The sequence below is a fragment of the Danio rerio genome, chromosome 17 (assembly GCF_052040795.2).
Source record: "Danio rerio strain M-AB ecotype USA chromosome 17, GRCz13ab, whole genome shotgun sequence".
In the NCBI taxonomy this organism is placed as follows: domain Eukaryota; kingdom Metazoa; phylum Chordata; class Actinopteri; order Cypriniformes; family Danionidae; genus Danio; species Danio rerio.
This window is the reverse complement of record NC_141037.1, coordinates 41315385-41328374: the sequence shown is the minus strand read 5'-3', so window position 1 is coordinate 41328374 and position 12990 is coordinate 41315385.

Sequence of the window (12990 nt, the reverse complement as noted above, 5' to 3'; positions counted from 1 at the left end):
TGTACAGTATTTTTGTATTAATATGTAGATACAAACTTTTATTTTGGATGTATTTACCATGTCATTACATTATAATTAACATTGTAGTTACATTTAAGATAGTTTTGTAAATGTGTTTTTTTGTGTATTTCATTTACAGTATTTGTAAATTATAGTGTACATGAATATACACAGTACACAATTAATATGTAATAAGTAATTACAAACCTTTATTTTGGAGGTAATTACTATGTCATTACAATGTAGTTACTATGTCATTACATTGTAAATATATTGTATTTACAGCAAGAAAATATTTATGGACATAAATGTTTAAAACAATATATATTTCATAAAATGTATTTGTGTATTTATGTAATTGCAAACTTTTACCTTAGATAAAATTACTGTGTCGTTACATTACAAAACTACTATGTCAGAAATTGCAATTATATTGTAATTAAATCCAAGATATTATTGATAAACATAAATATTTCTTTGTATATTCCATGCACAATATTTGTGTATACGTAAATGTACACAGTACATATGTACTTACAAACTTTTATTTTGGATGTAATTATTATTTTACTACATTATAATTACCATGCAATGACTTTGTATTTACATTGTTATAACATTGTATAACATAAAAGACATTATTGTAAATGTGTTTTTGTAAATGTCATGTACAGTGTTTGTAAATTATAGTATACATAAATATACACAGTACACATGTAATATGTAGTTACAAGCTTTTATCTTCTATGTAAGTACTATATTGTTACATTGTATTTACTATGTCATTACAGTTGTATTTACATTACTATTACATTGTAACTACATCAATATAATATTTATAAACATGGTTCTTTGTATTAGGACGGTATGGTATTTGTGTATTTATATTTAAATATACACAGTATATATGTTGTTGTAAACTTTTATGTTAGACGTAATGGCATTGTAATTGCATCTGACATATAATATGTAATTACAAATTTTTACCTTGTGTGCAATTACCTTGTCATTACATTGTAGTTACATCCAAGATAATATTTGTAAAAGTAAACATTTTTTTTGTATATTGCATGTACAGTATATGTTTATTTATAGTTGTATACAGTACATAAATATACACAGTGCACTTGTAATTACAAACTTTTATCTTGGATGTAATTAATATGTCATTAAATTGCAATTAGATTATAATTACATCCAAGATGTTATTTATAAACCTAAATGTTTCTTTGTATATTTCAAGTACAGTATTTGTGTATTTATATGTAAATATACACAATACTTATCTAATTACAAACTTTTATTTTGGACGTAATTACTTTGTCATCACACTATAACTACTATGTAAAAACATTCTAGTTACATTGTTATAAAGTTGTAGTTACATTATTTTTTCAAATTGTAAATACATTGTTATAACATTGTATTTACATTTAAGATAGTATCTTAAATGTGTTTTTGTGTATTTCATTTACAGTATTTTTAAGTTATAGTATACATGAATATACACAGTACATGTATGTAATATGTAATAAGTGATTACAAACTTTTATCTTGGAGGTACTTACCATGCCAATACATTGTAGTTACTATGTCATTACATTGTTATTACATTGTAAATGTATTGTAGTTACATCTAAGAATATTTTTAGATATAAACGTTTTTTTTTTGTATATTTCATATACTGTATTTGTGTATTTATGGTTAATTACATAAATACACAATAAACATGTGATGTTATAACAAACTATATATTTTTATATTTCACGCAGTGTGTATTTACAGTTTAAACCTAAATTTACACATTACACATGTATGTAACATGTAATTACAAACTTGTACTTTTGATGTAATTACTGTGTCATTACATTGCAACTACATTGTATTTACCCCCAAGATATTACTGTTAAACCTAAATGTTTCTTTGTATATTTCAAGTACAGTATTTGTGTATTTACATGTAAATATACACAGTACATATGTAATTACAAACTTTCATTTTAAATGTATTTACCATGTTGTTACATTTCAATTACCATGTGGTAACATTGTAGTTACATCGTTTTAATGCTGTAAATACATTTTTAAAACATTGTTATTACATTTAATATAGTATCGTAAATGTGTTTTTTGGGTACTTCATGTTCTGTATTTATAAATTATAGTGTTAATGAATATACATAGTACACATGCAATATGTAATAAATACAAAATTTTATCTTGGAGGTAACTACCATGTCGTTACATTGTAGTTACTATGTCATTAAATTGTAATTACATTATAAATATATTTTATTTACATCTAAGATAATATTTATGGATGTAATTTTTTTTTGTATATTTCATATTCTGTATTTGTGTATTTATGGTTAATTATGTAAATATACACGATATACAAGTGATGTCATTACAAACTATTATTTTGAATTTAATTACATTGCTATTACATTGTAATTACATCTCAGATACTATTTATTAATGCATTTTTTTTATATATTTCATGTACAGTGTGTATTCATAGCTTATACTTAAATGTACAGAGCACACATGCAATATGTAATTACAAACTTTTACCTTGGATGCAGTTACTATGTCATTACATTGATTGATTAGATTGTAATCACATCCAAGATATTATTTATAAACCTAAATGTTTCCTTGTATATTTCATGTACGATATTCGTGTATACATCAATATATGCAGTACATATGTAATAACAAACTTTTATTTTGGATGTAAGTATTATTTAATTACATTATACTTACTATGTATTGACATTGTAGTCACATTGTTATAGCCTTGTAATTACATCTAAGAGTATTGTAGATGTGTTTTTGTATATTTTATGTACAGTATTTGTAAATTATAGTATACCTAAATATACACAGTACACATGTAATCTGTAATTACAAACTTTATCTCGGATGTAATGACTATGTCTTTAGATTGTAAATACTAAATTATTACATTGTAGTAACATCCAAGATAATATTTATAATTGTAAATATTTCTTTGTATATTGCATGCACAGTTTTTGTTTGTTTAAAGCTGTACACATAAATATACACAGTAAACGTCACTACAAACTTTGATCCTGTGTGCAATTACTATGTCGTTACATTAAAATTACCATGCTATTACATTGTAATATCATTGCTCCTACATATGTTTTTACAAACTTTTATATTCGATATAATAACATTGTAATTGATGTAATATGTAATTACAAACTTTTAACTTGTGTGCAATTACTTTGTCATTACATTGTAATTACTATGCCATTTAATTGTAGTTACATTTAAGATAATATTTCCAAATGTAAATGTTTCTTTGTATATCGCATGTACAGTATTTGGTTATAGTTGTATAAGTGTATATATACACAGTGCACGTGTACTATGTAATTACAAACTTTTATCTTGGATGTAATTACTATGTCGTCACATTGTAAATACTATCTTATTACAATGTAAATACACTTGTTATGTAATTACAAACTTTTACGTGTACAATTACTTGTGTGTCATTACATTGCAATTATATTGTAGTTACATCCAAAATAATATGTATAAATGTAAAGGTTGATTTGTATATGACATGTACAGTATTTGGTCATTTATAGTTGTGTACATAAATATACACAGTACACATAAAATTACAAACTTATCATGCCATTACATTTTAATTACATTGCAATTACATTCAGGGTAATATTTATAAACTTAAACATTTCTTTGTATATTTCATGTGCAGTATTTTTGTATTTATACGTACATATATGCAGTACATATGTAATTCCAAACTTTTATTTGGAATGTAGTCAGTATGTATTTACAGTATAATTACTATGTAATAACATTGTATTTACATTATTATAACATTGCATTTACATCTGTGATAGTATTGTAAAAGTGGTTTTGTATATATTTAATGTATAGTACATTAACTGTTAGACTTTGCCACGATTTTATAATTTACAGCAAAAATGGTCAGTACAATACCTACAGTTTACTGCTGTAATATGTACTGCATTGTGCGTAATCTTTACACAAACTTACTGCATATTAAGGATTTGCGGTATTCTACTGTAATCAAAGAAACCAAGTACTGCTACTGTAGGTAAAGACAAAAATAACATAATAAAAATTACTTTCATGAACCAACTCAAATTGATATTATAACAAAGAATAATTAAAGTTCTGTTGTATATGATCTCTTCACTTGTTTGGAATTCATTCAATTCAATACTAAAATTAAAGGTTTTGTACCGGTGTAAATTTTTTTTTAATAAATTACAGTAAGAGTACTGTAAAGATGTCATATTGTAAAATGAAAGGTATTTTACAAAAAAAAAAGTTGCGGTAGGGCTATTTTACTGTTATTGCACTAGTGTAAAACACATTTACAGGTAAGCTACTGTAAAGGGCCAGTTGTCGTAACTTGTTTGCAATGGTGCTGCCAGTAAGTTACCGCAAAAATACAATAAAATGTCTAACATGTTTATTGGATGTAAACATGCCTTAAATGGTGGCACAGTAGGTAGTGCTGTTGCCTCAAAGCAAGAAGGACGTTGTTTCGAGCCTCGACTGGGTCAGCAGGCATTTCTGTGTGGAATTTGCATGTTCTCCCTATGTTTGCGTGGGTTTCTTCCGGATGCTCTGGTTTCCCCACAAGTCCAAAGATTGGTTAACTGGAAGAAAATTGGAAAAAAAAATTGGTTAACTTTAAACTATAATTGTCCGTAGTGTATGTGTGTGAATGAGAGTGTGGGTGTTTTGTAGCGATGGGTTGCAGATGGAAGGGCATCCGCTGCTCAAAACATGTGCTGGATAAGTTGGCAGTTCATTCTGCTGTGGCGACCCCAGATTAATAAAGGCACTTAGCTGAAAAGAAAATTAATAAATGAAAATTTAATTGACTTTGTCACCTTTTTACCACAGATTACTATACTTGAATTCCTATGAGAGTGTGATGAACAGACCACATTGGACATGATTATATCCCCCTTTAACTTTAGGATACTGTTGTAGACATGGTAGAGGGTACCTCTATGCTCCCTAAAATAAAACACTTAGTTCTTCATTTTATTTCAAGTCATGTAGTGATACAGAAAAGCATCCAGTAAAACTCGGTGATGATGACAAGACAACCCTGAAATTCAGCAACTTGAAATACTTTGAATTGCCGTGTTCATCAGATTCACATTCAGGTCCAAGTTCTTTTGTATTGCTGATACCCTATTTTCTTCCTGTCATTCCTCACGGTAAAGATTCAGTCATCAACGCTCGGCTTACGTGATGAAATAAAGGTATGCTCCCATGTGTAACAAGCACGACAGGAAAAGATCAAAGCAGTGTCTCCAGGGCTCATATGCGGAGGTGCAGAGCAAGAGAGGCTGAAACACAATTATCACAAAGGACAGCTGACAGCCTCACTGTTGTGTGCTTAAGAAATGCTACCAACAAAAAAAGCCAAGGTGCACCATATTGTGTTTGGGCATTGTATACGTCTTGTTCATTTCAAACTGCCATTTCAGAAAAGAAATAGAGAGTGAAAGGGTTGAGACAGAGAAAAGTGATCTCGGAAAATATTGTCCTCTGCTTGAAGGCTGGTGATATGTCTTTTTGGAAGGAGAAAATAAAAAACAGTTGACAAAATCTCAGTGTAGTGTGGCACATAAGCTAACTGAGGTCTGTTTCTAAGGTCTATTAAAATAATTAACACAATTTTCTGAGTGCTTTAACAGATATCTTAACTGTTGTTGACATTCTTAACCAGGTTGACATTTTATAGGATATCATTCATTTTTTCTTTTTTTTTTTTTGGCTTAGTCCCTTTATTAATCTGGGGTCGCCGCAGTGAAATGAACTGCCAACTTATCCAGCCTTTGCTTTAGGCAGCAGATTCCCTTCCAGCTGCAACCCATCACTGGGGAACATCCATATACACTCATTCACACACATACACTGCGGACAATTTTAGCTTACTCAATTCACCTAAAGCACATGTCTTTAAACTTGTTGGGGAAACCGGAGCACCTTGAGAAAACCCACATGAACATGGGGCGAACAGAACTCCACACAAAAATGCCAACTGACCCAGCCAAGGTTCTGACCTTCTTGCTGTAAGGTGGCAGCGCTACTCGCTGTGCCACCGCGTTGCCCTCTTTATATGAATCATTAAAACAAAAAACTCAAAATCTGCTTCGGTGTCACTTGCAACAAATGATTCTTTTGACAATTGATAATTTTTTTCCAAATAATCGGTTAAAACTAAATGCTTTTTAAATTTAGACGTTTTCCTTATTACAGCTATATAAAACCATACATTAGGTTATTATTTATGGATAATAGAACACTTTAAAATTTCAAAAAATTAAGTTAAATGATCTTTAATGTTGACATTTTAAAAACAATAATAATAATTTCTTACATTTATATAGTGCTTTTCTGAACACTCAAAGCGCTTTACACATAGGGGGGAATCTCCTCATTCACCACCTGAATGACACAACGGCAGCCATTTTGCACCAGACTGCACACCACACACCAGCTGATAGGTAGAGAGAAGACAGAGTGATGAAGCCAATTATGATATAGGGAGGGTTAGGAGGCAGAGGCCAGTGGGCAGATTTGGCCCGGATATTAAACCAAATGAAAATTCTCAAATGAAAACAAATTTTTGTTTTTGAACAGTAAAGCCCAGTCTTGCATAGCGGGCAGCCTTTTTAGAGACATTTAATGTACAATCTGAAAAAGTTGAAGCATTTAAAAAATGTACTTTGTCTTGTATTTTATCGAAGACAATACACCAAACATTATTTAATGTGTTCCTCTTGATTTTGATGTTTTAAATAAATACCTATTCCAATTTTGGTTCTTGCAACTCAATTAAAAAAAAGGATAAAACAGTAAAACATTCACCACTTTGCCATTCCTTTTCACAACACATAAAAGACGTTTAGTCACCGAAGACATCAATTTCATATTTTTTTTGTCCCATTCTTCAAACAAACAAGTCAAGTTAAGGTGGGCAACAGCATGGGGTCTTCGTTGTTACATTTTGCACTTTAAAATGCACCACACATTCTATATTGGAGACAGGTTGGGAATGCAGCCAGGCCAGTCAAGTACCTTCCTCCACAGGACTTTGCATTGTGTGCAGAATGTGGTTTTGCATTGTCTTAATGAAATATGTATGGGGGTCCCTGGAAAAGAAGGCAGGAAATTGTGCTTCAAAATCTCTGTGTTCTTTATAGCATTAATGGTGTCATCACACAAGTGCAAGACACAACCCAATACCATGACAGAACCTGGCTTTTGGACTTGTTGCTGGTAACAGTCTGAATGATCCTTTTTTTTTTTACCCAGAACAAACAGTTTAAACACCTGAAATACTAATTCATATGACCATGGTACATGTTTCCACTGATGATTCATCTTGCAATATGGCAATGGTTTTGCTAGCTAGCAAGGTCAGATGTGAACTTTTAAGTTGTAACAATAACAACCTGAATGCTAGTAGTATAATGTTGATTAGTCACATGTTAATGATATTTGCATTATGTATAAAATCTAGTTTTAATAGCAATACAACTTTTGAAAAGATACAGGATCAATACAGGAAACAGGTGTATTAGCAAGCACCACCATGTTCTATGGTAATTTAAAGAAGAACAGGACAGAACGTTCGAGGTTACAGAAGTAACCCTTTGTTCCCCGAGGAGGGGAACGGAAGTGCAATAGGTGGATTTGATGTAGAAAATCCACGTATGGGAGGATTCGGTTTAGAAGCCGCTTTTCTGAAAGAGTATAGAACGGGCCAATGAAAGCAATGAATTGGTAGCGTAAGCTCGCGCAGGTGTGCTTCATTGCCAATTATCCCAGCATATAAGCACACCTGACGCCAGCAGACGCTATCCTTTTAAGCTGAAGAGACTTTTTAACAGCTAAGGGACAGTGATTATAGCGATGGAATATAGCACTTCCGTTCCCCTCCTCGGGGAACGAAGGATTACTTCTGTAATCTCGAACGTTCCCCTTCGGTTGGGGAACTCCAGTGCTATAGGTGGATTTGATGTAGAAAATCCACGTATGGGAGACTATGGAAAACGCCATAATGACTGCACCTTACCAATGCCTCCGATGAGAGGGCAGTCAAGTAAGCGTGACGTACCCAAATCATGGAAGGCGCGGTCTTCCAACGTGCCCTTGGCCCTAACTTATCCCCACTTCAAAGGAAGTTTTACAGAATAGGTATATTTTTTGGGAGTCGCTAGCGTCTAGATAATTCTAGGAATATGACAGTACGCTGGGAAGCGTGCAATCCTGGTAGGGAGGATGCTGTGGAGACCATCCGCACCTAAGAAGGGGGAGTGCGCATAAGAAGGTGGTTAGCGGATAGGGAAGGCACGGGTCCACCCGAGAGGGGGGACTGAACCGTGGCGGAAAAGGCATATGGGATCACCTAGTGGGGATCTATACCCAAAACGCGGGCTGACCAGCGGGCAGACCTAACGTAGTAGGCCAGCAAATGACTCCTCCGCTGAGTCAGTGCTGGGGGCCACCGAACGGGGAACTTTACTGACAGACAGGGAGGTGCATATCTCTCCGTGTTAGGGAAAAAGGCACCGCAAGCGTGTTACAACACCCCCCGAGTTGTTTCCTCAATCACCAAGGGTTACCTAATACCCTTGAGGAAACCGGCTCCACTCGCAGATTGTAAAACTGTAAAACCTTGCAAATGTGTTGGGTGTCGCCCAGCCCGCAGCTCTACAGATGTCTGTTAAAGAGGTGCCGCGTGCACGCGCCCTAAAAGGATGCAACGCTCTGAGTGGAGTGTGCACGCATTCCCGGGGGACACGGCTCACCTCTGCTCAAATTAGCACATGAAATGGCCTCCACAATCCAGTGGGATAATCTTTGTTTGGTCACGGCACTTCCCTGCTGCCGACCGCCATAACAGACAAAGAGCTGCTTAGATGATCTAAGTACTGGGTACGGTCCACATCTGGACATTTACATTTACATTTAGTCATTTAGCAGACGCTTTTATCCAAAGCGACTTACAAATGAGGACAAGGAAGCAATTTACACAACTAAGAGCAACAATGAATAAGTGCTATAGGCAAGTTTCAGGTCTGTAAAGTCTAAGAAGGGAAGTATTAGTAGTATTAGTATTTTTTTTTTTTTTGGGTACAGTAAGTGTGATATTCAGAGAGGCAATTGCAGATTAGGAAGTGTAGTGGAGACTAAATAGTTGAGTTTTTAGTCGTTTCTTGAAAGTAGCGAGTGACTGCTGTTCTGATGCAGTTAGGGAGTTCATTCCACCAACTGAGCAGATTGAGCGTGAGCGTTCAGCGTGAGCGAAAGTGATTTCTTCCCTCTTTGGGATGGAACCACGAGGCGACGTTCATTCACAGAACGCAAGTTTCTGGAGGGCACATAGATCTGCAGAAGTGAAAGCAGATAAGAAGGAGCAAGGCCAGAAGTCACTTTGTAGGCAAACATCAGAGCTTTGAATTTGATGCGAGCAGCAACTGGCAGCCAGTGCAAACGGACTAGCAGCGAAGTGACATGTGCTCTTTTAGGTTCATTGAAGACCACTCGTGCTGCTGCATTCTGGAGCAGTTGAAGAGGCTTGATAGAGTTAGGTGGAAGCCCAGCTAGTAGAGAGTTGCAGTAATCCAGTTTGGAGAGAACAAGAGCTTGAACAAGGAGTTGAGCTGCATGTTCAGATAAGAAGGGTCGGATCTTTCTGATGTTATAGAGTGCGAATCTGCATGATCGAGCAGTTCTAGAAATGTGGTCAGAGAAGTTTAGTTGGTCATCAGTTGTTACTCCAAGGCTTTTCACCATTTTGGATGCAGTAATGGTTGCCCCATCCATCTGGATTGAAACGTTATGGTGTAGAGTCGGGTTGGCAGAAACTACAAGCATTTTCGTTTTTGCGAGGTTCAGCTGAAGATGATGATCTTTCATCCAGTGTGAAATATCCAACAGGCAGGCTGAGATGCGAGCTGGAACAGAGGGATCATCAGGATGAAAACAGAGGTATAGCTGGGTATAATCAGCATAGCAGTGGTAGGAGAATCCATGTCTCTGGATGACTGGTCCTAGAGATGATGTGTAGATGGAGAAGAGAAGTGGCCCAAGAACAGAGCCTTGAGGTACCCCAGTGTTTAGATGCTGTAGGTTGGACACCTCTCCCCTCCAAAACACCCTGAATGACCTGTCAGAGAGGTAAGATCTGAACCATTGTATAACAGTGCCCGCAACGCCCAGTGACTCGAGCGTAGATAGCAGGATCTGGTGGTTGACAGTGTCAAAAGCAGCTGACAAGTCCAGCAAAATAAGGACTGATGATTTAGAGTCTGCTTTAGCCAGTCTGAGATCCTCCACGACCGAGAGCAGGGCAGTCTCAGTTGAGTGGCCTTTCTTAAAGCCGGATTGCTTGTTGTCCATGAGATTGTTTTGAGTAAGAATGTCCAGAACTTGATTAAACACTACTTTCTCCAGAATCTTGGCCATGAATGGAAGCAGGGATACTGGTCTGTAGTTTTCAAGCAGCGTATGGTCCAGGTTGGGATTCTTTAGCAGTGGGGTTGCCCTAGCCTGCTTAAATGAAGTGGGGAATAAACCAGAGTCAAGAGATGTGTTATTTATGTGAGTCAGTGTTGGTATGACTGCAGGAGAGATGGCTTGCAAGAGACGAGAGGGAATGGGATCGAGTGGACAGATGGTTGCATGGCTAGATAGCACGAGTTTGGACACCTCAGACTCAGAGAGCTGAGAAAAAGAGGTGAGTGTGTGTGGTGTCGGTAGTGTACCTTGCGTGTTTGTTGTAGGTGCAGCAAATTGAGCACTGATTTTTGCAGTTTTGGTGCAAAAGAATGTAGCAAAGTCATCAGTAGTAAGTGTGGAGGATGCGGGTGGAGGAGGAGGATAGAGGAGGGAGGAAAATGTTTTAAAAAGTAGGCGAGGATTAGTGGCATTGTTGATTTTCAGACGGTAATATGTCTGCTTTGCAGAAGTAACCTCAGCTGAGAAAGAGGACAGAAGAGTTTGGTATGTTAAGAGCTGTGCAGGATTTTTAGTTTTCCGCCAAATTCTCTCTGCAGCCCGAAGCTTTGAGCGATGCTCACGGAGAGCATCCGAGAGCCAGGGTGCAGGAGGACTGGCACGGGCTGGCCTGGATACAAGAGGACATAATCGGTCTAGACATGATGCTAGTGTGGAGCAGAGTGTATCAGTGGCACTGTTCGAATCAAGTGCAGAGAGATTGCAAGATGGAGGAAGACAGTCTGAAACAATGGTGAATAGTCTATTGGGAGAGAGATCATAGGTTTCTGCGAAAGGTAACCAGTGTTGGAGTGTGTGGTGGCTCAGGAGTAATGTGGATGTTGAGAGACAGAAGGAAATGATCGGATATTTGTAGTGGAGTTACTATTGTTTGATCAGTGAAGCAGTGTCGTGTGTAAATAAGGTCTAGCTGATTACCTGATTTGTGGGTAGCAGAAGTAGGTGCTCTTTTTAGGTCAAAAGAGGCAAGCAGAGTCTGAAAGTCTGCAGCTTGCGGTTTGTCAACGTAAATGTTGAAGTCACCTAGAACCAACAAGGGAGTGTCAAAATTAGAAAAAGATGAGAGAAGAACATCCAGTTCATCTAAGAAGTGACCTAATTTACCTGGTGGGCGGTAGATGACAACCACATTTATGTAGAAGGGGTGGATAATGCTGACTGCATGGAATTCAAAGGAGCTGATTGTTGGCAGGGACGGTATCAGAGTAAATTTCCATTCTTTGGAAATTAGTAGTCCAGTCCCACCCCCTCTCCCTGTCTGACGAGGAGTGTGGGAAAAAGAGAAATTAGCAGAAAGAGTAGCATGTGTAGCAGTGTCCTCCGGCCTCAACCAGGTCTCAGTTAGAGCCATGAGATTATAGTCAGAATATGTAGCTATGGAGGTAATAAAATCTGCCTTGTTAACAGCTGATTGACAATTCCAGAGGCCCATGGAGAGAGAGAGTTGTGAAATAGCAGATACATGTATTGAACGAAGGTTGTGAGGATTACGCCTGCAGCGTACCTCCCGTGTTTTGCGAGTGTTAGTAACAACAGGAATTAGAAAACACATAATTAAAGTGCACTGACAACAAAAAAAAAAAAAAGTGTAAAGATAAAGTAAAACAAGAAAGTAAAGAACTCAAGTGCTTTGTCGGTGTCTTTGCTCGGTGGAGTCGCGCAGGTAGAGTCGATGGTCTTTACACTCGTCGGTCTTCACACGAGGCTGCCGCGACCGCTGCCGCGGTGAACTAGTTGTTTATATAACCCCAAAGCACTAGCTGATTGAATTCAGCTGGACACGCCACGAGAGTCAAAACAAGGGCCGAAACTGAGGCGGACGACACGAAACCGTCTGCGTTCGCTACACAAGCTCTTATAGTAACCAAGGAAACAGTGGCTAAACACTTCTAGTATTATACACAACTGAAAGCAAGTTTAAATGTCCTACAACTTTACACAAACAGCTGAAAACAAGTCCTTAAACCATACACAACAACTGAAACAAGTCTTAAATGTACTTACAGGCTGCTGGTCTCGATGGTAAAGTGCTTCTCCTGCCGACTAATGCTAGCGTGCTCACTATATAGTGGTTACCTGGCGTTTGGACACGCCTCCCGAGTCAAAACAAGGGCCGAAACTGAGGCGGACGACGCGAAACCGTCTGCGTTCGCTACACAAGCTCTTATAGTAACCAAGGAAACAGTGGCTAAACGCTTCTAGTATTATACACAACTGAAAGCAAGTTTAAATGTCCTACAACTTTACACAAACAGCTGAAAACAAGTCCTCAAACCATACACAACAACTGAAACAAGTCTTAAATGTACTTACAGGCTGCTGGTCTCGATGGTAAAGTGCTTCTCCTGCCGACTAATGCTAGCGTGCTCACTATATAGTGGTTACCTGGCGTTTGGACTTACAGGCTG